At 34.6% G+C, this 27122-nt stretch overlaps 1 protein-coding gene and 1 long non-coding RNA gene across 3 annotated transcripts in view; one reads left to right on the top strand and one right to left on the bottom strand.

Annotated features, from left to right (window-relative positions):
• Nucleotides 1–27122, bottom strand: part of LOC141378207 (uncharacterized) — a 394144-nt gene that overhangs the window by 167645 nt on the left and 199377 nt on the right. The gene's annotated exons all lie outside the window — the stretch shown is intronic.
• znf804b (zinc finger protein 804B) overlaps nucleotides 9797–27122 on the top strand; it is a 233769-nt gene continuing 216443 nt past the window's right edge. For both annotated transcript variants that reach the window (XM_073926074.1, XM_073926073.1), the window contains exon 1: nucleotides 9797–9944. The gene's annotated coding sequence lies outside the window, so the exon portion shown is untranslated. The remainder of the gene's footprint in view (nucleotides 9945–27122) is intronic.

Here is a 27122-nt window from a genome sequence, read left to right on the forward strand (position 1 = left end):
TATAAAAATAGAAGTTAATCTGTAAAGGTAAAAATAAATTATTTTTAAGAAACTTACATGTAGCAGTAGGATGTAAACAATGTTAATATTTTTGTGAAATATTACTTTTTTTGTGAAAAAGCAATTTTACAACTTTGTCAAAAAACACCTCAAACATATAATTGTTTGTAGAATGGTCAAAAACAGTGGCATTAACAACCACACAGTTTTTAATAAGTTAATGAACATGAGTGCTTTTAGAAAGCTTAAAATTTGTGATTTCATATCCTCCTGAAATGGGTCCTTTTTAACTTCCACTGAATACAGCAAGTGCTTCAGTATGACCCTGATTTTTAAAGAAAACATATTTGAGTTGTAGTCTTCTTTGGCGTCAGTAACTAAAATTATGCCAATAATGCATTTGGGCTTTATTTTACTCAACCCAGAACAAAAGTGCACTGTTGCTCAGTGCTGATATTTTAACTGTTCGGTAACTCTGAATAATAATTAGCATTTCTGCAAGACCTGACTGAGTGACATTTCTCATTATTATTATGTTTGCACACAGCTATTAGCCCATTTTGGACATTCATTAAAGAGAGAGCCAGAAGTGCTGAGAATAAGAAAAAATGGCTGAAAAGAAAGTATCCAAATTTCACTGTAAGCCTTTACAAAATCTAAATTGGAAAATAGTCTGCCCATGTGAACTCAAACATAATTAAACACAATCTCAGCAGTCTAGCTCTCCCAACACATACTCCCATTTGGTATCTTAAGGAAACAAGGCCAGAAGAGGTTAGACGGGGCAATTATGATATCTGGAGGACGACGGTCAAAAATTTAACTATTTTCTGAGATGTCAACAGGAAATGCCGCAGAGATATGTTCCTACCAAGCAAGAAAGAAATGTTTGTTTGGATGCCTGGTGAACCAAGGACAGATATGGGAGGCTAATGGCTTTATGCAGAAATTACAGAGTAGATTCTCAAAAGGTTTTCAAGGAGAGTTTGGGTGCATGAGGGCAAGACAATTTTCATTATAAAAGCAGAAGTAATTTCAGTGCATTTGAGGAGAAAAGAAGAAAAAAGAAACTTTGAAATGAGAAATGATCAACCAGATCTGACTGTGGAAATAGTGTTAACTACATTATCTACATATACCTTTTATCAATTAAGATGTATTTTTATTTCATAGCTTTAGAATTAGTTCTATAATACATTAGTATTGTATGTACGGTGGCTCAGGGGTTAGCACTGTTGCCTCTCAGCAAGAAGGTCACTGGTTCGAGTGTCAGCTGGGCCAGTTGGCATTTCTGTGTGGAGTTTGCATGTTTCCCCCGTGTTCATGTGGGTTTCCTCCGGGTGCTAAGGGTTTCCCCCACAGTCCAAAGACATGTGATACAGGTAGATTGAATAAACTAACTTGGCCGTATGTGTGTGAATGAGAGTGTATAGGTGTTTCCCAGTACTGGGTTGCGGCTGGCCTAGAACATAAGCTGGAATAGTTGGCAGTTCATTCCACTGTGGTGACCTCTGAAATAGAGACTAAGCTGAAGGAGAATGAATGAATACATATTAGAAATATATTTGTTTACATTATATTTATGTTACTACTAAAAAAGATGCAATAACACTTTACAATAACAGTACATAAATAATAATTTATTGATATGTAAACTAATAGCATTACTTTACTATAAATTAATGATAAGTTAAGGTGCATGCTAATCATGAACTAACTTTAACTACAACGTGAGTCAAAAGAGTTTATGAGTAAGTAATGGCTTCCTTAATTACATGTTAATTACTAATGTATAATTATGTCATGACTTTACTTGAAGGGGCAAATCACTATTACCTCATCAATCACTACTCCTGAATTTCTATGTTTAAACTGTTCATGTTGATGTTGAATGAAGACTTTTTTATTGTTATTCAGTGTGAACGCACTAAACCAGAGATGTCCAAACTGGGGTCTGCGGGCCAAAGTTGGCCCATGGTGAGCTTTGATTTGGCCCACAATCTTATCAGAAAAGAATGATGGGGAGCATTGGGGATAATATCTTTAACAGAGATCGTCATTTTGAATTTAACCTGACCTTTTTGTCTGTTTTATAGTTTTATAGCAACCCGAAATTAAGCGTTTCAATTAAATTATGTAAATAATTTGAATTTTTATTAATGTAAATACTGTCTCTCGATGAATAGAGGACAATGCACATAACATCACCAGCAAATTAATGCTAAAGCTTGACTTGTGCTGCTATTTGTCATTGAACTTTATTGTGTAATAAATGGTATTGTTTTTGTTTTTACGGCATAAATTCATTATATTTATTATCTTTTGAATTATACTGCATTAGTTCATATAAAGTTTTCATGGGAAGTTTTATGTGCTGTAATACAGTTTTTTATATTTACCTTCGGCCCACAAGCCTCAAACAAGTTTGGTTTTTGGCCCTTCATGAGAAAAAGTTTGTGCACCTCTGCATTAGACGAACATATGCAGTATAAGGAGTTCATGACTAGTTAAGAACTTGTTAATGATGAAGTGCATTTATACATTAACATATCATGAGTTCATGATGGTTAAATTAGGCATAATCAAATGTGGTTGTTAAAGAGCCCCTATAATACATTAAAAAGGGTCATATTTTGGTTTTAAGGGTCTCCAACAGCAGGCTGATATGCATGCAGTCATTCAGTGTCTTAGAATAATTTATTTTTACCTATTTATCCCAATGACTCCCATTTAATTCCTTAACCCATTTATTTATTCCCAAACCCCACCTTGGCGCAAAGCTAATCTGCACCGATTGGACCATTGACAACGAGTTGCGATTGGTTGACAACGTTCAGCGCAAGACAGAGTGAAATGCCCAGCATGGTATATAAACAATATTGAAGTAGTCAGAGTACATACTTGCCAACATTCCTGTTTTACTCCAGAGTCTACCGTATTTCAGACCCATCTCCAGCCACCCATTTTGTTGTTTATCCCATTTTGTTGTAGTTGAAGTTAGTTCATGATTAGCGCATACATGAACTCATCATTAGTCCATAATAATGTTTAGTTTACATATTAATACATTATTATTCATGTACTATTATTGTAAAATGTTAACAAAGATTCAATCAGTCATTTTCTTTTCAGCTTAGTCCCTTTATTAATCAGGGGTTGCCACAGCAGAATGAACCGACAACTTATCCAGCATATGTTTTACACAGCGGATGCCTTTCCAGCTTCAACCAATCTCTGGGAAATATCCCAGCACACCCATTCACACTCATACACTACAGACAATTTAGCCTACCCAATTCACCTAACCCAAATGTCTTTAGACTGTGGGTGAAACCGGAGCACCCAGAGAAAACCAACATGAACACAGGGAGAACATGCAAACTCCACACAGAAACACTAACTGCTCCAGCCGAGGCTTGAACCAGCAACCTTCTTGCCTACCTATTGCACCACCCCGTCGCCTGTTAATAAAGATTCTACTTGATTACGATCTGATTTCTCAGGATTACTGGATTTTATAGGTAGAGATTTTAGTAAAATGAAAATATGACTTTTATTATGTAAAGGTCTAATAACATTTAGTTTACATTTCAAGTAAAATATGCTAATTTAAAGTGTTTTCCTAGAAAAAGACAATATGGTCAAAATAACAAAATAATTTACCAAGAAAGGGTTATTCCCCCAAATCCTAATTTTCTAACTCTTCAGAAGTTAAAGATGGTAATTAAGTATAGCTGTTGTTCTACATTTTTATGCTTTTACAACATGCTAGTTTATACTAGAAACATGCTAGCAACATGATAATTCACACTAAAACCATGCTAATAATATGCTAATAGAACCATGCTAACTTATGTTAGCAACTGCCTAGCAACTCCTCAGATCGCCTTTGCAACTGCCTAGCAACACCTTAGAAACCACCTAGCAATCCCTTAGCAACCATCAAGCTACACCTTAGCAACCGCTAAGCAACACCTTAGCAACGACATAGCAACATTTTAGCAACCAATCAGAACACCTTGGCAACCACCTAGCAACACCTTAGCAACATCCTAGCAACCACCTAACAACCACTCAGAACACCCTTGCAATCACATAAAACACCCTAGCAACACCTTAGCAACTATTCAGAACACTGTAGCAACCACCTAAAAACACCTAAGCAACCACTCAGAACACCCTAGCAAGCATACAGAACATCTTAGCAACAACTTATCAACATATTAGCAACCACTCAGAACCTGCCTAGCCACACACACACACACACACACACACACACACAAACAAATTTTATTTTAACTCATTTAAAGCCACTAAAGCACATTTTAAACTACCATGCAAACAGAAATGGATTTTGTCTCTCTCTCTCTCTCTCTCTGTCACAAAAACAGATGCATTTGGCCTTCTCAAGCTGGAATATTTTAGGTCGTGTCCCTTTCACCCAAACCTCACAACCCAGAGCGTTTCCCGTTCTCTTCCTCCTGTGTTGAAATCTGGACTTTTTATTTATTTAATTAGGTACAGAATGTGACTTCATCCGAATGTTTTTTTTTTCTCATTTTAATCAACTCTTGCTAAACAGTGAGTGATGGCAGTATTTCATATGAAGAGTAATCACTCGGATGATTTTTTTTTGCTCACAGTGGGATCGACAATGACATGATGGAATGCATTTACATAATAAAAATAAGGAGAAACATGGTGGCGTGTTACTCTCTGACAGCTTGATGAGCACGGGAGTTCATTTGCACATATTGTTATGTTTTTGAAGATGGAGGTATCAGGAGAATACAGTGTTTGTTGTGTGAAGTGTTTACTGACTGTTATCTTCTTACATAATTGATGTGAAGAGCTGGAATTGCTTACTCTGTTCGGGTACAGTTTTGACTCACATATATAGACATCAGAGCACAACAGATTTCGGTCAGAACATCTTCCTGGCTTCTGTGGCTGAGCGTTTCCACCTCAGACATTCCTGCATTTGTTTTGTATGAGCAGAGGCTGTTGTGAGGACACAGATGTCAAAATCTCGAGCACACTAGTTTCGGCTGTGCTGCCACAATGTGCTCCATATCGCAGTGGTGTATTTCTTATTGCAAACATGCAAACTCTACACAGAAATGCCAACTGACCTATCCAGTGACCTTCTTGCTGTGAGGCGACAGTACTAACCACTGAGCCTATGCTGCCTGTTATTATTATTATCATCAATATTATTATTTGTATAATTATTTTTTTTAAATATACGTCTTTTTTTATATAATAATGTTGTATATAGTAATACACTGTACCTGTACATACACTTGTCAATTTGTATATTTGCATTCACTACTTACTTTTATATATAAATATATATTTATTATATGATTTTTTCACCTGTCTCTGTACCGTAGAAGCTTTGTGTATTGTGCATGTGTGTATTTGTGTAATGTGTATATGTTGTTTTTTTTGTCAAAGATTAGCATTGTGTTTATGTAAAAATCTCATTTCATGTCAAACAATAGCCCATATCATCTTCCCATTCACACTGAAATAACCACAAACACATTTTCTTTTAAACATCATTTATTAACCAAACATAGAGAGTTTACATATACTTACCAATTTCCATTTCTCAGAACCAAATCTGTTTAACTTTCAAACAAAGCCATTTATACAGATTTTTCCCGCCTTCGCTTTGGAGCAGCCATTTTCCATGACATCATCAGGGTCACAACCCCCGAGTTGAACCCATGGGTGGGGCCAATACTATAAAATGGCTCCAAACAGTCACTCGAAGTGGGTAGTTGTAGGAGAAGGTTTTGTTGTGTCAGAGAGTATTGCAAACAGATTTTGTTCAGGTCATATAACTGATTTAGATGAACAACCCTGTATATACATTGCAAATTTTGTATAGTTTATTTTTTATTGTTATTTTGTCACTTTCACCTTTTTGCTGGATTTTTGTTTTCACTTTGTGTAAAATAAATCACTCTTCACTTTCACCAGCGACTTCTGTGACACTTTTTGCCTCCATTCGCCCGGTCAATTGTAACAAAACCCCTTGTATGTGTGCACAAACCTGGTAATAAAGCTCTTTCTGATTCTGATGTAATTTCTTTTTGTTCCAATTATTATGCAGAAAATAACACCCTAGCAACACATTAGTAGCTATTCAGAACACCCTAGCAACCACTCAAAACACCCTAGCAACCATTCAGAACATCTTAGCTTTCTTGCACTTCTTCTACAAGTGATGTCACTGGGGGTAGGGCTAGGGGTGGGGTTGGTGTACGCATTAAAACAGCTTATAGGAGGAGGAGCGAGAGCTCATGCTCCCCTTGCTGGAGCTCAGCTCTGCTCAAATGGCTCTGCAGCGAGCAGTGTCTCAAATATTATGCAGAAAATTACTTCCTTAACAATCTTTTTCTATTACATGGTAGATTACTTAATTGAAAATTAATTTATTAAAATTAATTTTAATAGATCTCTCCCCTATTATGTTTTAAATACATTGGTGGGAGATGACCTAGTAAATTCTGATGTGGTAAGGAATTAAATGATTTTTAAAATATTATTTATATTGTATTATATCATTAATAATAATAATAATAATAATAATAATAATTGTTTTTTAATTATTTGTGGAAATTATAATGCTGAAAATACTATATTTGGAATACAACAGCATTTAATGGCTAGCATTTCAGTACCCAAGATAATAATAAACCTTTTTGATTAAATATAATTTTTTCTTTTTTATTTATAAAGTTCATTTTTTTAACTTATTATTTTTTTTCTTTTTTATTAATAAAGTTTATTTTTTCACTTATTATTTTTTCAAGTTTGGAGTTTTGCTAAATTATTGGAAACATACAATCAAAAAAAAAAAAAAAAGACAAACACGTTCAGGACAAAGCAACTGACACACGAAATTCACACAAAAGTTAACAAATGACATTTTACTGCCATTTATGTCACAATTTATTGCCTTATATGTGTTTTAGTTGCCCAGACACATCATGTATTATTATTATTATTATTATTATTATTATTATTATTATTATTATTATTATTATTGTTAGTAGTAGTAATGTTTGTTTTATTTATTTTATTTATTTATTATTTCTATTATTTTTTTGATAATGTATATTTTTCGTCCTCCAGGTTGGGGGTTGAGCGTTGGGCTAACAAAACACTGCGTAAAAAGGAGATGTTATGAAACACCAACATGGTGCAACTAAATATCAACTTTAATATAAACTAAATAAATGGGAGTAAGTAATGTATTTTTTACTGCCACTTACAATCCACATGACCAACTGAATAACTTTAAGTCTGATAAGTCTGTATAACTTTATAAGTACATGTGTCATTTATAGAAGAGTGAAAAGGACAGCATGCTGAAAATAATTCTGTAACAGTTAACATATCAGTTCTGTCTCCATAAAACAACAAAATTAAACACAAAAGTGAAATTGCTGTTAATTTAGTCTGGTCATAATATGTAGGTGATTTTTATATTCAGTGGAAAAGTAAAGACATTTTAAGCTGAAACCTTGGCCTTGGTGAAGTCAGTTGTTACCGTCATTTTGGGAGAAATTAAAAAAGTAAAAAAATGTTTTTACATGGTTTCTAATGCTATACATTGAGGTCTCCTGAAGAGAATGAATTGGTCTGTGATAGAAATTGAGCATTATTTACAACATTATTACCTTTATTTCTTAGAAAACAGTCCTCAGCAAGTTCACAACTGTCTGGAGGGCAAGATTCCTGCCACATACTACAGTATGTAATGTATGTGTGGTCATAAACTCACTCTTGAGATGAGGTTGTTTGTTTACAATGTAGATGAAGGATGTGTGTTGACTTGTTTATCAGGATGGTAACAATACTTACTTGTGCTTATCCTGGATTCAGCAACCAATATAAATAAGTAAAATTATGTTTACTTGAACAGTTTTTGACTTCATTGATTCACCGAATCATTTCATTATTTATTTGTAATATATGAATGACCACAGGGATGACAACTTCATCTAAAATGTTCTTTAATGTTTTGGTAAATTATAACGATCATATTATGTTTTAAGGGCGGCACGGTGACTCAGTGGTTAGCACTGTTACCTCACAGCAAGAAGGGCACTGGTTCAAGTCCCGACTTGGCCAGTTGGCATGTCTATGTGGAGTTTGCATGTTCTCTCTGTGTTGGCGTGGGTTTCCTCCGAATGCTTCGAGACAGTGAATGAGCATGTGTGTGAATGCAAAAGTGTATGGGTTTTTCCTTGTACTGGGTTATGGCTGAAGAGCATCTGCAGAGTAAAACACATGCTGGAATAGTTCATCCCACTGTGGCAACCCCTGACAAAAAATGGACTAAGCCAAAAGAAAACGAATGAATGAATGATATTATGTTTTAACTTGTAGTAATTGTCCTTTACATCAACCATAACTATATGTATACAGTACCTTTCTGCTTTTATACTGTACATTGAAGGGCCTACTTTATATGGATATTATCTTCATTCATTCAAGGGCTTAGTGCCTTTATTAATCCGGGGTCGCCACAGCGGGATGAACCTACGACTTATTCAGCAAGTTTTTACGCAGCGGATGCCCTTCCAGGCACAACCCATCTCTGGGAAACATCCACACACACACTCTTACACACACACACACACACACACACACACACACACACACACACACACACACACTCATATACTGTACTACAGACAATTTAGCCTACCCAATTCACCTGTACTGCATGTCTTTGGACTGTGGGGGAAACCGGAGCACCCGGAGGAAACCCATGCGAACGCAGGGAGAACATGCTAACTCCACACAGAAATGCCAACTGAGCCAAGGCTTGAACCAGCTTACTTTTCTTAAATTTCTTTTCTTTTCATTTGACTGCTAAAAGGGTGTTATGTTTACACCATATACCTTATATATACATGAACTGTTGTGCATTTGTGTAATGTTTAAGGACTTGAATCTTGGTATATGCCGACTGTTAGTTATGTTTCTTTTGTTATGTGTCTCTTCTATAAAAATGCAGTATGCAAAGTATTTTTTAAAAATTATAAAAATGACTTATTTCGGATGACCACGTGGGAGAAAAACAAATTAATATCTGTTTTGGGGGTTAGCTTCATTATAAACATGATTTTTGAAAGTGTTTTTCATGTTATGATAAAAAAGTTTTTATTAAAGAAATTTCATTTAAAGATTCTTTGGAGAAACATTGGGGAATTAATTCCTTTAAATTGAGCCCAAATAGAGACTTTGCTCTGTGTGCTAAGATTGCTTTTATTGAGAAAATAATATAGTTTTATTCAAAATTTAAAAGACTAAAACTGTCACAAACTATCAGTTAATGTGTGGGTTTGTGTTGTAAATGTATGTGATTTTATGTTTTGATTGTTGTGATTGTATGTTTTTTATAACTCATCTTTCTTGAATGACTATTTAAATCCCATTTTAGGTGCATATTTTAGATTTAAAAGCAATTCAAGCCACATCACAATAATTAGAGCAATAAGAATAAATGGAAAACGAATTTTGACTTTGTCCTTAAGATTTCTTTTATAATAATAAAATTTTTATTTTTGATCATGATCAGCAAGCAAAATGACAATACTACAAAATGTTAACAAAAATAAGAAACTGTTACGTTTTGTTCAGTTGGTCTAAAAGTGTAGAGAGCGACCCCTTGAGATTTGCAGAGATATTGCAAAAGGAGAATCACTTTTCATCGTTAGCTCCTCCTTCTTCTACTGATTTGGCATAGTTCTCTCCTCTTGCGTTCTAGGGTGCAGGTGCACACCTGTGCACTTTTAATTACGCCAGATTTCAATGACGGAAGATGTGATTTTCAAAGACCGACGACCTGAATATGCTTTGGATTTTTTAAAAGATCACCAACATCAACGTAACCCCTCATCTTACAAGTTTAAAGTGATGTAAGTAAATAATTATCTCATATAAATTGTAATTTTTGATTAACTTCTACAAAACAAACAAACAAACAAATGAACAAAACAAAACATGGTAAACACAAATTAAGCATGGCTTTTCAAATAAACCAAACACAATTTAACCATGGCTGACACAAGGCTGTACTATGCTAACCATAAATTTATTTAGCATACACTTACTTTCGTTGGTTCTCTGGATTTGCTGAAAAAATTGTAAATAGGCCTATTCCTTTTGAAAAGGGTGTGCTTTTCCGAGTCTGTTCTCCAATTATCATGCATGCCAGTAAAGCTTAATTGAGTTGAATTGGATTGAGAGAAAGGGAGACAGAGGCATGTCAGGTATACAAAGAATATTCATGTTTACAAGGTATCACAGATGTGCATGGGCAACTGAAACATCTGACTGTTCCCGCTGGGACTAAATGTGTGTGTGCTTGTGTGCAGACTTGTGTGTGTCTCCGCATGTGTGTATGGCAGAGGAAAGAAACAATAGAACAATGAGACAGACAATAGCAGATGAGAATGAGGGTGGTGGAATCCAGCCAATATGGAGAAATGCCATTGTAAAATATCACAACCTATATCCACTGAAAATACGTTCCCAGTGTTAAATAAACACAAAATTACTAACTTGTATTTATTCTAGCAATATATCTGTGGGCTGTGGGTGGAATTTGGCAACAAGTTAATATGATAAAACCCAAAAGAAAAATGAGAAAGAGGAGAGAAAGAAAACATAATTATTACAATATTGACTATTTTAATTGACAAAATAAGCCTTTTTTTTTTTTGACTAGGGGGATGTGCCAAAGCAGTAAAACTGAAATATCAACCATATTGACTGATTTGATAGAAAAAAGGTTAAATTATCCATGGCAAATCCATTTAATGAGCAAATAGGTAGAGTGAAAGAGGAATTATTCAAAACCCGATTAATTCAATTACTCAGCTTTTTCCTCTAAATGATGCTGATCTAATTCCTCTCCATTAGTGTAATTATTTCCCTCTTTTTACATCCCCCCAACCCTTCTCACTTTCTCTCTCTTACCCATTCGCTGTGCGTATCACTCTTTCTCTCTGCATGTGGTTAGTTGCAGACTTTGTGACCCTCCCTGCGCCCTTATCAAAAAAAATAAAAGTAGACCAAATTATTCTCTGATTGTATGTTTACACAGTGTGAACTTTTACATTTTTATTTTTATAATGGTTGTTTGAATTAAATAAAGAAGTAGAAATAAATATGACTTCCATCAAACAGAAGACTTGATAAATTTTCCCTTCAAGGTTGTTTTGTAGTTTTGCAGCAGATGTTGTATGTCATGGAAATGTTTAGTGTTCCATATGCTGAGGTATGTTTTCTTGGTAAAAGGGGTATTGCATTGCTAGTCATGACGTAAGAATATCTTTTATGATGCATGCTCTTTTATGTGATGATTTAATTTGGAAAATTAGGTGAGATGAAAAGAGGTTTTCGTGCATCAAAGCAATACAAGTATAATACAGCTTTCAAATCAAATCACTTTTATTGTCACATCATCAGCAACATGTGTGCTATGATCAGTGAAAAGCTTATGTGCCTGGCTTCAGACAATACAAAATACAGATACAAATACAACGAAAAATACGAAAAATACAACAGCATACTCCTCAAAAAAAAAAAAAAAAAAAAAAAACAGGACTATGTTAAATTGACAGCGATATGTACAATGAATAGATGTACCCATAGTTGTAGGCAGTATTGTTTCAAGTATGGATTGGTTAAAGTGCAGTGCATGCTATATATTGATGGTGTGCAGTGAGGGGTATGGAAGAGTCTGTGTGGGGTGTGTTAAGTGTTCATCAGACTGATAGTCTGAGGGAAGAAGCTTTCCTTCAGTCGGCTAGTGTGTGACAGGATGCTGCAGAAAAAGTCTGCCTGAGCGTAGCAGAGAGAAGTCTATGGCTTGGGTGGCTGGAGTCGCTGATGATTCTCTTGGTTTTCCTCATGCACCGCCTGGTGTAGATGTCCTGGAGGGACGGAAGCTCACCTCCTTCTTCGTGTCCAGCAGTTCGCATAATCCTATGTAGGCCTTTGAGATTGCTGCTGGTGCTATTCCCATACCAGGTGGTAATACAGCCAGACAGGATGCTCTCCACAGTGCAGGTGTAGAACGAGCGGAGGTTTTGAGGGCTCATTCCAAACCTTCTGAGACGCCTGAGGAAGAGGAGGCGTTGTTGTGCCTTCCTCAGCACTGCGTCTGTGTGGACAGTCCATGTCAAATCTTCAGTGATGTGTACTCCAAGACACATGCTGACTCTCTCCACTGTTGTCACATTGATGGTGATGGGGGTGTGTTCTCTCTTCTCTCTCCTGAATGAAATCCAACACCAGCTTGGTTTTGCTGATGTTGAGTGAGAGGTGGTTTTCCTGACACCTCTACGTCAGAGTTTGCACCTCCTCTCTGTAGGCCGTCTCGTCATTATCGGTGATCAGGCTCACTACCGTTGTTTCATCAGCAAATTTAACGATGACGTTGATGCTGTGTTTGGTTGTACAGTCATGTTTGTACAGGGAATACTGGAGTGGGCTGAGAACACCCTGTGAAGCACCAGTGTTGAAGATCACTGTGGATAAGATAATGTTGTTCATTCTGACTACCTGGCGTCTGCCTGACAGGAAGTACAGGATCCAGTTGCACAGAGAGCTGTGTAGACCCAGAGCCTGGAGCTTCACCACCAGCTTGGCAGGTACTATGGTGTTGAATGCTGAGCTGTAGTCCACAAACAGCATTCTCACATATGTGTTTTTGTTTTCCAGTTGGGACAGAGCAGTGTGCAAGGTGAAAGCAATTGCATCATCAGTAGAGCAGTCATTCCTGTATGCAAATTGCAGAGGGTCAGTGTGAGTGGGCAGTACAGAGCAGATGTGCTTTTAAATCAGCTTCTCAAAGCACTTGCTTAAGATGGGTGTCAGAGCAATCGGACACCAGTCATACAAGCATATGGTTAAGCTGATTTCGGTATGGGCACAATAGTAGCTGTCTTAAAGCATGTGGGAACCACAGATCTAGAGAGCGAGAGGTTAAAGATGTTGTGAGAATGTGAAAACTCCCGCTAGCTAGTGTGCGCATGCTTTAAGAACACGTCCAGGGATGCCATCTGGGCCCCTTTCTTTCCGGAGGTTTACGTGACGGAAAGATCTTGTTGCGTCTGTCACAGAAACAGAGAGCATGCTGGCGATTTCCGTATCGGGAGCGCACAGTGTGTACACGCTGTCCTAGGCTTTAAAGCGTGCATAGAACGAGTTGAGCTCGTCCGGGAGAGACGCAGCAATGTTTACAGTGGCGGGTTTGTTACTTTTAAAGTCCGTGATGTAATTAAGTCCCTGCCACATGCTCCTTGCGTTATTGGTGTTAAATTGACCCTCTACCTTGTCTCTGTATTGACGTTTTGCTGCTTTGATGGTTCCCCCATTTAAATGTATACTTATCAATTTATTTGTTTATTAATTTTAAGCAAAAAATAATGACATCCATTATAATGTAATTTCATGTGATGGTAAGAAAAAGTTCGGCATATTTAGAACAAGACTCATTTGCAAATGAATTAAAAGACAATTTATTAATTGTCATTATAAATATGAGCAGTTCCAGCGTTATAGATGTGACATTTGCAGTAAAAATTAAAAACATAAATTCACATAGTATATGTTAACAATATATTGAAATTGTTTATTTTTCCTAAAACAACTAATCACAGAGTTATGGGATCAGAATTTTTTTTTTTTTTCAGATTTAAATGGAAATAATCATGCTTTATGGATGTGACCAAAAAAGTTGATGAGTTTGCAGTAAACAACATACTTTGTAGAAATTCTGTGAATTAAACTGCACAACCCAAATAAATAAAACTAATCAAAAGGATAAGAGTTGGCTCTCTATAGATCAAAAATTTATTTTATTTTAGTTGACATATTTGCATTTATGTGGAAAAAGCTTGTTTTTCGATGTGACATTTTTACTGTAAAATACAATAAAAAAAAAAAAAAAACTTGTAAAGGGGTTTGCTATTTTGGTGAAATACAAAATGTTTTTCATGGCAAGGTTGACATTTGCATGGAATTGCTCATCTTTATGTTTCACCATCCTTTAATTATCACTTTTTTCGGAAAGACATTTAAGTTTAATTCAATGTACTTCTACACAATTATTCTTTAACTTTAAAGTCCAAAAAAGTATTTGGTTGATTTTTAGATAAATTTGTGATGCTGAGTTATGATAGCTAATTCACTAGATACACTTTGATGATCACACATTCACATAGTTAAACGAAAACGGACTTTTACCATTGTTTTTCAATAGCTTTTTAAAAATTAGGTTAATGATAACACTTTATCAATCCATGTAGTGATTCATTCACTCTAATAGATATGTATGCATTTATACAATCTGCTTACAGCCCATTCTGGCTTGAAAATGGACCGTTCGTAAGTTTTCAAATATTTTGTGCAAATCAATTCGAAGGAAAAATCAAATCCACATTTTCTCATAATTTCAGTACATACAAATATTCAATATTAGTAATGGGCCATTATCTGCGTTAACGTGCTGCATTAACGTTAGACTTTTATAGCGCAATATAAAAATATCACCGTTAATCTGTTCTCAAAGTTGGTTTGGGAGCTGGGTCTGTTCTACGCAAGCTATGATGACTTTCACCTTGATACTTTAGCATTGATGTATATTTCAATTTAACTAACAAAAATTTCATTCATTTCCCGTGACACACTGGGGTATTAGACGCAAATAAGGAGTAAGAACTTTTCATCTTTCAGTGTGTGTGTCTGTGTGTGTCTGTATGTGTATGTGTGTGTGTGTGTGTGCAGTCCTTTACTGACAGCCATGTGCGTGGATCTTGTCGGAAAGTATGTCAAAAAGTCCTTCTGTATATGACAGTAATAGTTTAATCGTGGTGTTTACTTCAACAATGCCACTAATATATGCATATTCCACATGTCTTAATTCCATTTCTTTTTAGTTAATAATTCTGACTTCAACTGTATGTATGTATGTTTTTACTTTTATTGTATTGTCAAATAAACAAACAAGCCAACACTGAGTTAAACACACACAATATTCACAATATTTTGAACAGCTGCTCTGTTTTTTTAGGTAAGCTCCCTTTGTGCAATCTGTTCTGCTTGACATTCACAAACCCTTTCTCCTCTGTGCTTTGATTGGTCGATTCTACCGTGCCCATCTTCAAGGATGTCTTGTTATGCTTATCGAATACATCACACATAATTAGATTATCATGTCATGCACAAATGTTAACATTAATGTCAGGCGGACGTGAACCTCTCACGCTCCATACACGCATAAACCTGCTTTCATGGTGGATCAATCTCTTCCTGCTGCTTTTTCAGTAGAAGATTATGAATGGCCAGCTGTTGAATTTCAGGTCATCATAGACCTATCTGAAGAATATGTGTGGTTTGTTGTTGCTTTGGACTATTTACTTATTTTCTGTTGAAAAATATAATAATTATTTGTATGGCTTGGAGAGTTCTAGTACATCTTTGATTGCATCTTTAATTTATTTGATTGATTTAATTTAAAGAAACAAGATTGTTCTAATCCACTTAGGTTCAAGTTAAAGGGATAGTACACCCAAAACTTAAAAAAACACAACACCAAAAACACAAAATAGGTTATTTTTTGAAAAATTTAACCAATGACTTCCATAGTATTTTTTTGTAACTATTAACCTGAAAAAAAGTTTAACGTGGTGTTTTTTTTTAATGAAGAAAAGATTAAGATTCAGCAGAATTATTATAATTATTTTTTTGACAGCAGAAAATGTGAAACTTGACATATTTGTTGAAGCAAGTTAATGTATATTTTTGCTGTATGCTGTTTCCTTATGGACAACTATGGGGAGAGAACGTCTAATGTGATAATATTTCATTTATCTCTGGAATCAGGGTTCATTCTTGACAGTTGTAATGTTAATTACAAGTAAGGTTTAACAAATTTTTTTTATTATTTTTGGTTGCTGTTTAACTTTTTCCCCAACTGATTACACATTTTTTTTTAAACAGTGTTAATTATTCCCCCCCAAAACTCTAGACACAATTCTCAAAACTGCACCCACAAAATGCAAAATGCCTCACATCTGCTTCAAAATGTAACATCGCATTCACAATGCCATAAATGTATCAGAATGAAGAATTTGCATCAAATGGCAAACACGTCTTTCATATTAGTAAATGTTTGAATATATCATATAAACACTGTTGTTCTAAATCTAAAGCTCTTTGGTTTTTCATAGGCTTATATCTATCAATATAATGTTCTACAGTGACCGTTGACTGCTGAGAGGGGGAACAGGTACTTTATTTAAAATTTAGAAAAGTTAAAGATGGGATTAAGTGCAAAACTACAAATGTGGATGGGTGGCAAACCGTTTTTTATTTTTTTTTATTTTTTCCTTTTTGGATCAGAACAGCCTTTGACCTATTTATGAGCCTGTACTGCAATAAAACAGTGTTTGTTTCATGATCAGTTTAGAAATTAGCGTTTCCACATTTGAGCAGTAAGTGTGTGTGATCTGATGAATAAGTGTGACATTTTGATTGGTTCTGTTTAAAAAAAGAAAGCAAGTCAGTTCCTATTAGATGTTTGTGTTTTAGGTAGAGAATTGTGTAGTGTTTTAAATAAAAGTGTTTTATGCAATTGAATGCTAAGAAATAGCTTCTGGTTTTGAAGATTTGGGGTGTAGTTTTGCATTTTAAGTGAGATGTTTCAGAAATCGTGTGACATTTGGAAAACTGTTTCAGCTTTTTTCAAAAGATCTGTGTTTAAAAAAAGGAAACTAAGTAAATAGTAAAAACAGTAAATTTTGGGTACATTTTCTTTTTGTGGTAAACTATCTCTTTAAGCATTGTTTGAATACTGGATTTTTATATTGCTACAAAGCTCCATTAATTTTTGGCTTAATTTATTTGCAATATTATGGAATGCCTGATAATATTTTTGCCTTATATTGGCCTTAAGCAAAGAGTTGCCCTGGTAATAATGAGTCTTTTAACGATTAAATCAAAGCTCTCCATCTTTTTTTTTTAAACTTGGATGTATCTGTTTTTTAACTAGTAAATAAAATGATGTGTTAACTTCACTTTAATTGGTTATAGATTAATTCTAGTATGCACCTCAAGATTTAATTCCCGCTTGCACCAGATATTAAATTTTTTTTGTCAAAAGGTTTTTGTTGATTTGATCAAGAGTGTATTATAGGGCTGCACGATATTGGAAAAATCTAACATTGCGATATCTTGTTATTATGTGTTATTGCTGCGTATGGATGCTATACAGACAGGGGTAATTCCAAATGCAGCTTTATAATGAGAATGGTCAGACAGGCAGGGGTTGAAAACCAGCATAAACAGTGCAGTTGATCCAAGAGAGTAATCTAAAGACAGGCACAAGTTTAAGGCAGGCAGCAAAGAATCAAAACACGATAAACAGTCCAACAAGGAAAAATGCGGACAGAAAGACAGCAACAGCTAAACAGTACTCAAATTCTGTGTTTGTGTGCTGTATAAATAGTCCAACTAATTAGTTTTTAAACGGCTTCTACTGTGTGAGTGTAATCAAATGGGATCAGGAACTGGTGTGTGTGTGGTGCATGACTTGAACTTGTAGCCCTTAAAATGGCAGATTTGTAGTCCGTTAGCGATCTGTGTGTATACCAGCGATCCGCGCAGACTGGAATGCTGGTGACCGTGACAGATATACAGTATATTGCAATATGAATACAATTTCACCAGTTGACTTGAAAATCTCTATTTGGAAAAAAATGATAATTTTAGGCTGATTGGGATGATTCTGCAGGGGAGTGCATTTGGATATAATATGATAAACAACCTATAAATACAATAAAGACACATATCATTGAAATAAACAGTGTTCTATGGTAATCAGCTACAGTAATTGAATAATAAAACTAATTCAATCAAATTAATCATTATTAGAGTTACAAACAAAGCAATTTCGTATGGCTAAACATTTTTAAAAATTGTTATACAGTCACAGCTCTCAAAAACACATGCAAATGATTGCAACATTGCATGTCTTGGGATGTGCATATTGCGAATGAGCACTTTACGATATCTGTGCTGAAAAGATATATTGTACAGCCCTAGTGTATGATGCTAAATAAAGGTGCATTTCAGATCCTTGATACATACAGGTCAACAGCAGGTTGATGGAGATATTTGAAAATGGAGATATTTTATCAAAAAGTTAATTGTATTTATAATAAAGGCGTAGTTAGAAAAGCAGCTGCTTAAATGTCCTTGGACGAGCAAGCTCCTTCTTATAACTTTATAATAAAAAGAGAAGCACTGATTAATAGAGGCGTTTGTGAGCAAGATGTATCGTACCCTTGTTGATGTCACCTCCCTTTCTTTGTAATTTTTCTGTCTTGTCATTCAAAATACAATTAATCACAGCATCCCTCTAAATTCACCTCATCTGCCCCCTCCTCACTCCTCCATGGGCTGAGATTTTGCAGCTGTGCTGGGTTTGTGTCCAGATGGGAAATTCCTAATGGACAGCTGAGATGCTTCTACTTCAATCTCCTGAGAGTCCCACAATTCCCATAATCATGATAGCAGCTCGAGATTTAACTACCTGGCCCTTTTATTTGGACATGCAATTTATAGTGAGAAATATCTTTTTCATTTGTTGGTGCAAAAAAATTTTTATTGCACAGACAAAGAGAGCAGAGACGGCTCATTTTGGAAAAGTCAAAATCTGGATTATTATTACAAATATAGAATTTATGTTATTGGGAGTGGGATCATTTTCAATGTATACTGCAGTTTGGAAAAGTTTAAGTTTTAAAACCACCTTTTTTTCTACTTTACTGTTCCTAAGGTATGTGTAAGGTTTTTTTGTTTTGTTTTTTAGGACAACTGTATCTCCAACAGAAACAATCACAAAAGATGCAAGTTGTAAAGAAATCAGTGTTTTTGAAATAAATGAAGACAGCAGAAGTCAATTATTTACATTATTCAGCCAGACATGTTTTCTTCTTCAAAATATTATAAATGTTTCTCAAAATGAAATATATTGTGTCAAAGCGAGGAAAAAGTTTTTTGTTATTGAGCAATAATCAAAAAACTGTGAAAACGTTATCTTTTAATCCAAGGGTATCATATTGTAAGAATCCGATACTGGCCCATGCGTTATCTAGCTGTTATCTAGTTTTAGGAGAATACAGGAAAAGTATAACTTTTAAAAGAGACTTTTAAAATACCTAACTCTTTGACCTAAAAGAATAGAAGCTAGAAAATAACCGCCGATATATATATATATATATATATATATATATATATATATATATATATATATATATATATATATATATATATATATATATTTTTTTTTTTTTTTTTATTCATGCTATATTTTAGTATTACTGATATACTATTGCAATTACTTTTATAAGTCCAATTGGTTTTCATGTTAATAATTTTTTCTAGTCAGAGTTGCAATGTTACCTGTTACAATTAAATACAGAGTCAGAAGCATATTTTCTTGCAGTAGATCTTTATTTGTGTGTATGATAGAGGAATTCATAACTCCAATTTGAGTCCTTACATATTTTGGAAGCTCTCATCAAGTGTTAGGTCTATCCAGAAACAATGAGCACTACAGCTCACCACACACCTTTGTTTTACAAGTTCAGTAAATTCAGTTGCACAATGTGTATGTCATAAAAAAACGTTTAGTTGTTGGTTTTGTGAGTCATTTTGGTCTGGATCAAATTAACTAAGAAACCAAAGTACAAGTATCAACATGACCATCAGTCTGAGAACTCTTGATTAATAGTTAGCTCTGTTCACAATATTGGTCCAAATGATTTCTTTACCTGAACTCAATTGGCCAGTAGAGATTTACTGAATTATATGATTCATTGAATCATTCTTTGGTTCATAATAGGATCTTAGATGAGTATTTTGAATGCTTTTAAAATGTTAGATTTTTTTAAAGGTTTAATATGTATGTTCTGTAACTGCTCAACAGTGGACAACCTTACCATTGACTGACATCTTTAAATTAGAAACAGCTGAGCGTTTTAATAACAACAGTCCTAAACTTTATTCACATTCTAATAAAAAAAAGAGCAGCTAGGATATTAACATCCACAATCATCTTCCACATAATGTAATATGAGTTTGAAACCACCTGAGTAAATAATGTGACATATTTACTTTTGAAAGAACTATAAAAATATATTTTTTATTTAATCATTTTTTTTCTCTTTACTTTTTATTTGTTTTTTTCTCAAGATCTGTTTCACAGACAGAGAAAATAGATGCCAAGATAAATAATTGGTTGTTTAAGTGCTGCACTATACACTTAAAATCTGAAGAATATATAAATAAACTTTATTAAAAACAAGTGTTACATTTTCAACATCAAACGTTATGGAGGTTCTATAAAGCAATTCAAAGCATAAATAAATGAAGAAACACCAATAAATAATGAGCTACACAACAAATTTCCCCTAAAATATTGTCTAGCATATGGAGGACCAGGAGTGCTGGTTAGAAACAAAATAAAGAGTCAAATTATCAATTTACATTTACATTTTTGTCATTTGAAGCCTTAAAATGTGTTTAAATAAATCACAATTTAAATAGAAAATTAATGAACAAATAAATAGACATTTAAATGTTTATTTAAACTGTATTTTCAAATGTCAATTAATGAAGCAATATATCAGTGCATTTAAAAGAACTTGTAAATGTATAAATAAATAGACAATTAAAAAAAGTTTATATAATTCGTGTTTTAAAATGCTAATTAATCAAACAATAAAAATGTATATTTGTAGATCATTTGAAAAATTAATTTTTTTCTCTCTATTTGCCACTTGCTTTTCTTTTCCTGTTGCTACATGCTTTGCTGTGTGTTATATTAGACAGCAACTTAACTTTTTGAAAATCATATCTCCCATGCCATTAAAACCACCTTCTTTCATCTGAGAAATATTGTTAAGTTACGAAGTATGCCATCCATCTCAGATGCAGAAAAGCTATTCGATGCTTTTATGACTTTTAGGCTGGATTACTGTATTGCTCTGTTCGCTGGTTGCCCAGCATCCTCTATTAATAAACTTTAGCTAGTACAAAATGCAGCTGCCAGAGTTCTTAACATGTTCTTATCATATCACCCAGATTTTATCCTCCTTACACTGCCTGCCAGTTAAGTTCAGTATTGATTATAAAATGTTGCTTCTTACCTATAAAGCTTAAATAATCCAGCTCCTGCTTATTTAACAAACCATTTGTCTTGCAACAATCCAACCTGCTCTTTAATATCTCAAAACTCAGTGCTTTTGGTAGTACCTAGAAGTCAAGTAAAGGAGGTCAAGCCTTCTCATTTATGGCTCTTAAACTCTGCAATAGCCTTCCTGATAATGTCCAAGGCTCAGAAACACTCTGTTGTTCAAAACTAGATTAAAGACCTAAACTTTAAGTAAAGCATACACACAATACGTTACCTTGGTTCTCTATTTCCACCCAGGGAGACACATCCTGAGGCCCCTAGAGACTATTTAGTGCCATTGATGCGATCCAAGATCTGTGGAGATATGATGCCTAGTAGGGGTGTCAAAATTAATTGTTTCTTCGGTGCACTACGATGCAGAGGCGAACAATTTGGTATAGGTTCAATAATAATCATAACTGGTTATTATGTACTGACGTCATTTATCTCATAAGTACTATGTCGCCATAGCTTACTATAGTAAGGGTGGTGAGCGCGAGTATTTACAACGCTCCAACTACTTGCAGTAACTGTGCACAATTTCACTGCATAAGTTTTTGCTGCACAGTCCTTTACTGACACTTAAAGCAGAAGCCCGTATTTCACTTCTATTGAGAAAATGAAAGTAAACATCATGGCTGCGTCCAAAACCACATACTTTCATACTATATAGTACGCTAAAATCAGTATGTGAGTTGTGTAGTATGTGTGAATTTATAGAATTCGAAAATGCGTATGCGATAAATACCCGGATGACTTACTACCTCTAGCAAGATTCTGAAGTGCGCATTCCATGCACGCTGTGCTATCCTATGGTGCCCCTAGAGAGAATTCATGAATGGGACTGAAGCAATGCAACTGACACAGGTAGGTCACATGACCATGAAAAAATGGCGGATGTAATATGTCCGAATTCCGTTCATGCTTTTCACATTCATACTGTATAGAACGTACTTTTTTAATGGTCGAAGAGTAAGTTTAAATTCAAATGCAGTACCTAGTAGGCGGTTTCGGACGCAGCCCATTTCTCTCTTTCACTGTGGCCCACTTGACCTGCTAGCGTGATGTTCCTTCTCTCGGCTGTTACAGCGATACTTCTGTATACAGACATGAGCTCATGTCTGCATAGCCATTTATCAGTGACACTCATCGGTGAACAGCGCCAGAGCATTAGAGCCAATCGCAGCTCTTTCTGTTGAGCGTGTGACCAATCGACAAGGCTCAGAAAGCGAGCAGGATATTTAAATTTGTTTTTTTGCAATAAATGCTCATGTTGTATTACAAATAGAATATATTTATATATTTTAAAACAAGAGTTGCTGTGCTGTAAAGAAAATATAAAACCGTGTATTGTCAAAATATCGTCAATGCACCGTGATGCACCGAGAGATCGAATTAAACTGAATTGATGGCATGATAATCGTAACTGAACTGAACCGTGAGACCAGTGTAGGTTCACACCTTTAATGCCAAGGTATCTATAATCCTGGACTAGACCGTATCCTGAGCTGATGCTGTGGTGGTCATGGAGGAATGGAGTGCATGAGACTGATTCCTGAAAGATCACAATGTCAAACGAGTCTTTGCATTAATCCTATGGGCCAGCCTAACCCCTCACTGGTGTCCTACTCACACCTGCAGTTCACCATGGACGTCTAGCTTCTCCAGCCTCTGGCGCCTAGACTGCAGCTCCACACAGGAAGTTTGGCCAGAGGGATAATGATCGTATCCAACTGAGCCTGGTTTCTCTCAAGGTTTTTTTCCCTTCACTTTGTCAATTAGTGAAGTTTTTTCCTTGTCGCTGACTTGCTCAGATCGGGACTTGTGGAGCTGCGCATCGATGGATTTGCTCTTTAGTGTTTGGACTTTCAGCAGTGAAATTTAAACCATGCTGAACTGAACTAAACTTCAACTCTGGACTTTACTAGAATTAAGTTGAAGAGTTCTTTTCTCGAGTTGAAAGTAAATAAAGTTGAAAAAAAAAAAGCCATTGGACAGTCCACATGTAGGCGCAACCAATCAACTTTAGCCTCAGGTCGAACAAAACCCTCTTTCGCTTGTAAATGAAACCCGCACTGTCACTGGACAGAGAAAACCAAATGCTTTTCTCTCTCTATTTGCCACTTGCTTTTCTTTTCCTTTTGCTACATACTTTTGATTGTTTAATTATTTAGTTTTTAAAACATCAATTAAATACACATTTATAAAATTCTCTATTTATTTATAAGTTTAAAAGTTATTTTGGTAACACTTAATAACTACACACTATAAATCATTTATTAAGCATTAGCAAATAGTGAATTCATTATCCATTAAGCATTAACTCAACATTAATAAACGTTAGTAAGCAGTTTAAAACTGCAGCTACAAATGCTGTATTCTTGACTTATAACCACATTTAAAATGTGCTTAGTAATTGTATTTTCATACTTAGTAAATGATTAATTTTTCATTACTAAATTAAGTATCGCATTATTTACAAACCAGTTGTACTTAAGAGTAGTTGAGGGTTTTTAGGATTATTCAGAATAAGTTAGTAAATGATTAATAAACTATTGAAATTAACATTTATATATCTTATTATTCAGGCATATACTAATAGTCAACTAATATGTTAATAAATGCTTTATTAACTCAACTTCATGCAGTTTTGTGACCTAATCTAAAGTGAGGACTATTTATGCTTTATAAATCCCTTATAAATGACAAATAAAGGCTCAGAATCAAATGAACTATAATCTTTTTCAATCTTTTCTAAAATGTAAAATTACTGTAAAGTTTAAACATTGCTGAATAACAGGAGTGTCAAAATACAACAAAACTGGATAAAACAACAATATGATAATTAAACAATGTAATAAAATGTAATGTTTAAACTCTACAATGATTTTATTTTAGATCAGGTTGCAAAGATTTATTTTTTATTTGAAGTACAGTTTCATTTATGTATCTTTAATTAAATAGGAATGAATAATGTCATTCTTCCTGTTAAGAATTTAACTGAGCCTTTATTTGTCATTTATAAAGGATTTATAAAGCATGAATAGTCCTCACTTTAGATTAGGTCACAAAACTAGGTGAAGTTGAGTTAATAAAGCATTTATTAACATACATAGTAACCATTAATATATGCCTGAATAATAAGCCACATAATTTAGTAATGAAAATAAATCATTTACTAAGTATGAAAATACAATTATTAAGCACATTTAAAATGTAGTTATAAGTCAAGAATACAGCATTTGTAGCTGCAGTTATAAACTGCTTACTAACGTTTAATAATTTAGAGTTTATGCTTAACGGATAATGAATTCACTATTTGCTAATGCTTAATAATAATAATACAAATAATAAGTCATTTATTGCTTCATTAAATGAAATTTAAAAACACTTTAAATAAACACATTTAAATATGTCTATTTATTTGTATATTAATTGTCCATTTAAATTGTGATTTATTTATACTCATTTTAATTCTAACTGGCACTCTTGGTCCTTCAGACTAGCAACAGTTAAACAGAAATTTGTTTTATCTAGTGTAGGTTTGATCATTGCAAATAGACTATGAATGGACCTTTCATCGCAAACCAACTATGAATGAACAAGGAAGATAGTCCAGGGACAGTTATGTGTGTGAGAGAAACTGTTCAATCTGCTGTGCATTATAGATGAGACTCTGTCGCTTCGGAGATGAGTAGTGCATTATGGGTAAGTGAGAACAAGGGCTGACATTTACTTTCTCTTCCTATCGCCTCCTGTCACATTAGGCCTCATTGCTCTTCCACTAATATTAATAAATCCTAACAGCCTTCCCACAACCTCTTCAACACGAGCGCACACTAACAAACACAGTCATTTACCACACAGCAACACAGAATGTAGCACGCACTAATTCATATTTTCATTCGTTATATCATCATATCCTTTGTAAGAATGAGAGATAATGCAATGTCAAGGAGATCTACACAAGAACTCAGCAGTTTTGTGGCAGGAAGCTGAGCTAGAGATGTGCCAGATAGATTTAAGAAATCGGCTTTGTCTCTTGACTGGCACTGGAAGATTTCTTGTTAAAATACACATACACGCACACAGTCATACACGCACTCCCTCCCTTCAAGTCTTAGCCGATCTTCTGTGCCTTTTGTTATTAAAATCATTATAGACATTGTGTTTTGTGTCGTTCTGTGAACAGTTGCATGTGTTGAGTTAAGCTGTTTAATTTTTCCTCTTTGTTACAATGTTCTGCACACAACAGCGCTTTCGTTTAATGTCGCCTATTCATAGTTGATACGATTACCGAACAAAATCACCAAAATGGCTTGTTCCTAATTCCTTTTTTATGTCTTTTGATGATGAAGCTGATTTTTGTGCTCATCGTTTTGTGTTTTAGTTGTTAAAGTCTGTTTTTAAAACACCTTTCTCTATTTTCTAAGTTACATAATTTATTTAGTTTATCATAATTTACAGAGACAGAATCGACAAAAGACATCCAATTTTATGACCTAGATCCAATTCAATTCAGTTCAATTCATGGTTATTTTTAAAGCACTTTTACAATGTTGATTGTGTCAAAGCAGCCTTACATAGAGGTTTTAGTAAATTGAAACTGTCAGTCTGGTTTTCATAATTAATGTTCAGTTCAGTGTGGTTCAATTTTCACTGCTGGAAGTCCAAAGATTGATGAGTAAATCCATCAATGCTCAGCTCCACAAGTCCCAAACCAAGCAAGCCAGTCGTGACTCGTGACGTCGAAGAGGATCAAAACTTCACCAATTGACAAAAGTGAAGGGGGGAAAAAAACCTTGAGAGAAACCAGTTTCTGTTGGGCACGACCATTTCTTCTTTGTCCAAACTTTGTGTGCAGAGCTGCTGTCTAGGCGCTGGAGGCTGGAAAACACTGGACGTCCATCTTGGAAAAGCTGCTGGTTTGAGTAGGTCAGGTGTGTTCAGGGTGTTCAGGCTGGCCCAAAGGATCAATGTGAAGATTTGTCTGTCACTGGGGTCGTTTAGGAATCTGTCTCATGCTCTCCGCTCCCCCATGACTGCCATAGCATCTGCTTGGATATGGCCTGGTCCAGGATTATGGAGACCTTGAAAATAATTAGTGTAGTTGCTGTTTATAGTGTATTTCAACACGAGATGCAAAAATAAAATGCCATAAATGAAAATTAAAATAATATACACAAACATAGTAACAAACATGTAAAGCATGAGAATTTCTAACAAAATGTCTGGTTCATTAAGGACAGGAGGTTAGATTATTTAAAGCTTTTTAGGTAAGAAACCTAAGTAAGGATATTTTATAATCAATACGGAGCTTAACGGACAGCCAGGATAAAAAATATAGATAAAAATATGTGTGTGTTTATGTGTGTGTTTGTGTTATGCATGATTTTAAAAATAATTGGAGAATAATAAGTTATTTGCCAAGTTTGAAAAGGTTCTGGGAACATTATTAATGAGTGTGAAACTAGAAGGCTAGACTAATAATTAAACTACTAAGAGTCCGAGTCACCAGCCGTTTTAAAATTATAATGATCTTAATCATTAGAATAAATTGTACTAACTGCAGATATTCCCTTTCTCATGATTGTAAGGTTAAGAGCTCTGCAATAATTATAATTTTTTAAAATCCTTTATTTAGGTAGTATGGGGCTATGCTTAGTTATTGTAATATTGATTAAATTAATAGATGTTCATAGAAACATCAAAATGTAAATCATAATGTCCTGGAGACCTTACTTTACACTTCACACCCCTCCCTCGTCGTCTGATTAGACATGAAATCCAGCAATCATTTGAGCTCATTATCTGTGGTGGCAGGGGGCGTAATAATGTAGCTGCA

This window comes from Danio rerio, chromosome 16, assembly GCF_049306965.1.
Source record: "Danio rerio strain Tuebingen ecotype United States chromosome 16, GRCz12tu, whole genome shotgun sequence".
In the NCBI taxonomy this organism is placed as follows: Eukaryota; Metazoa; Chordata; class Actinopteri; order Cypriniformes; family Danionidae; genus Danio; species Danio rerio.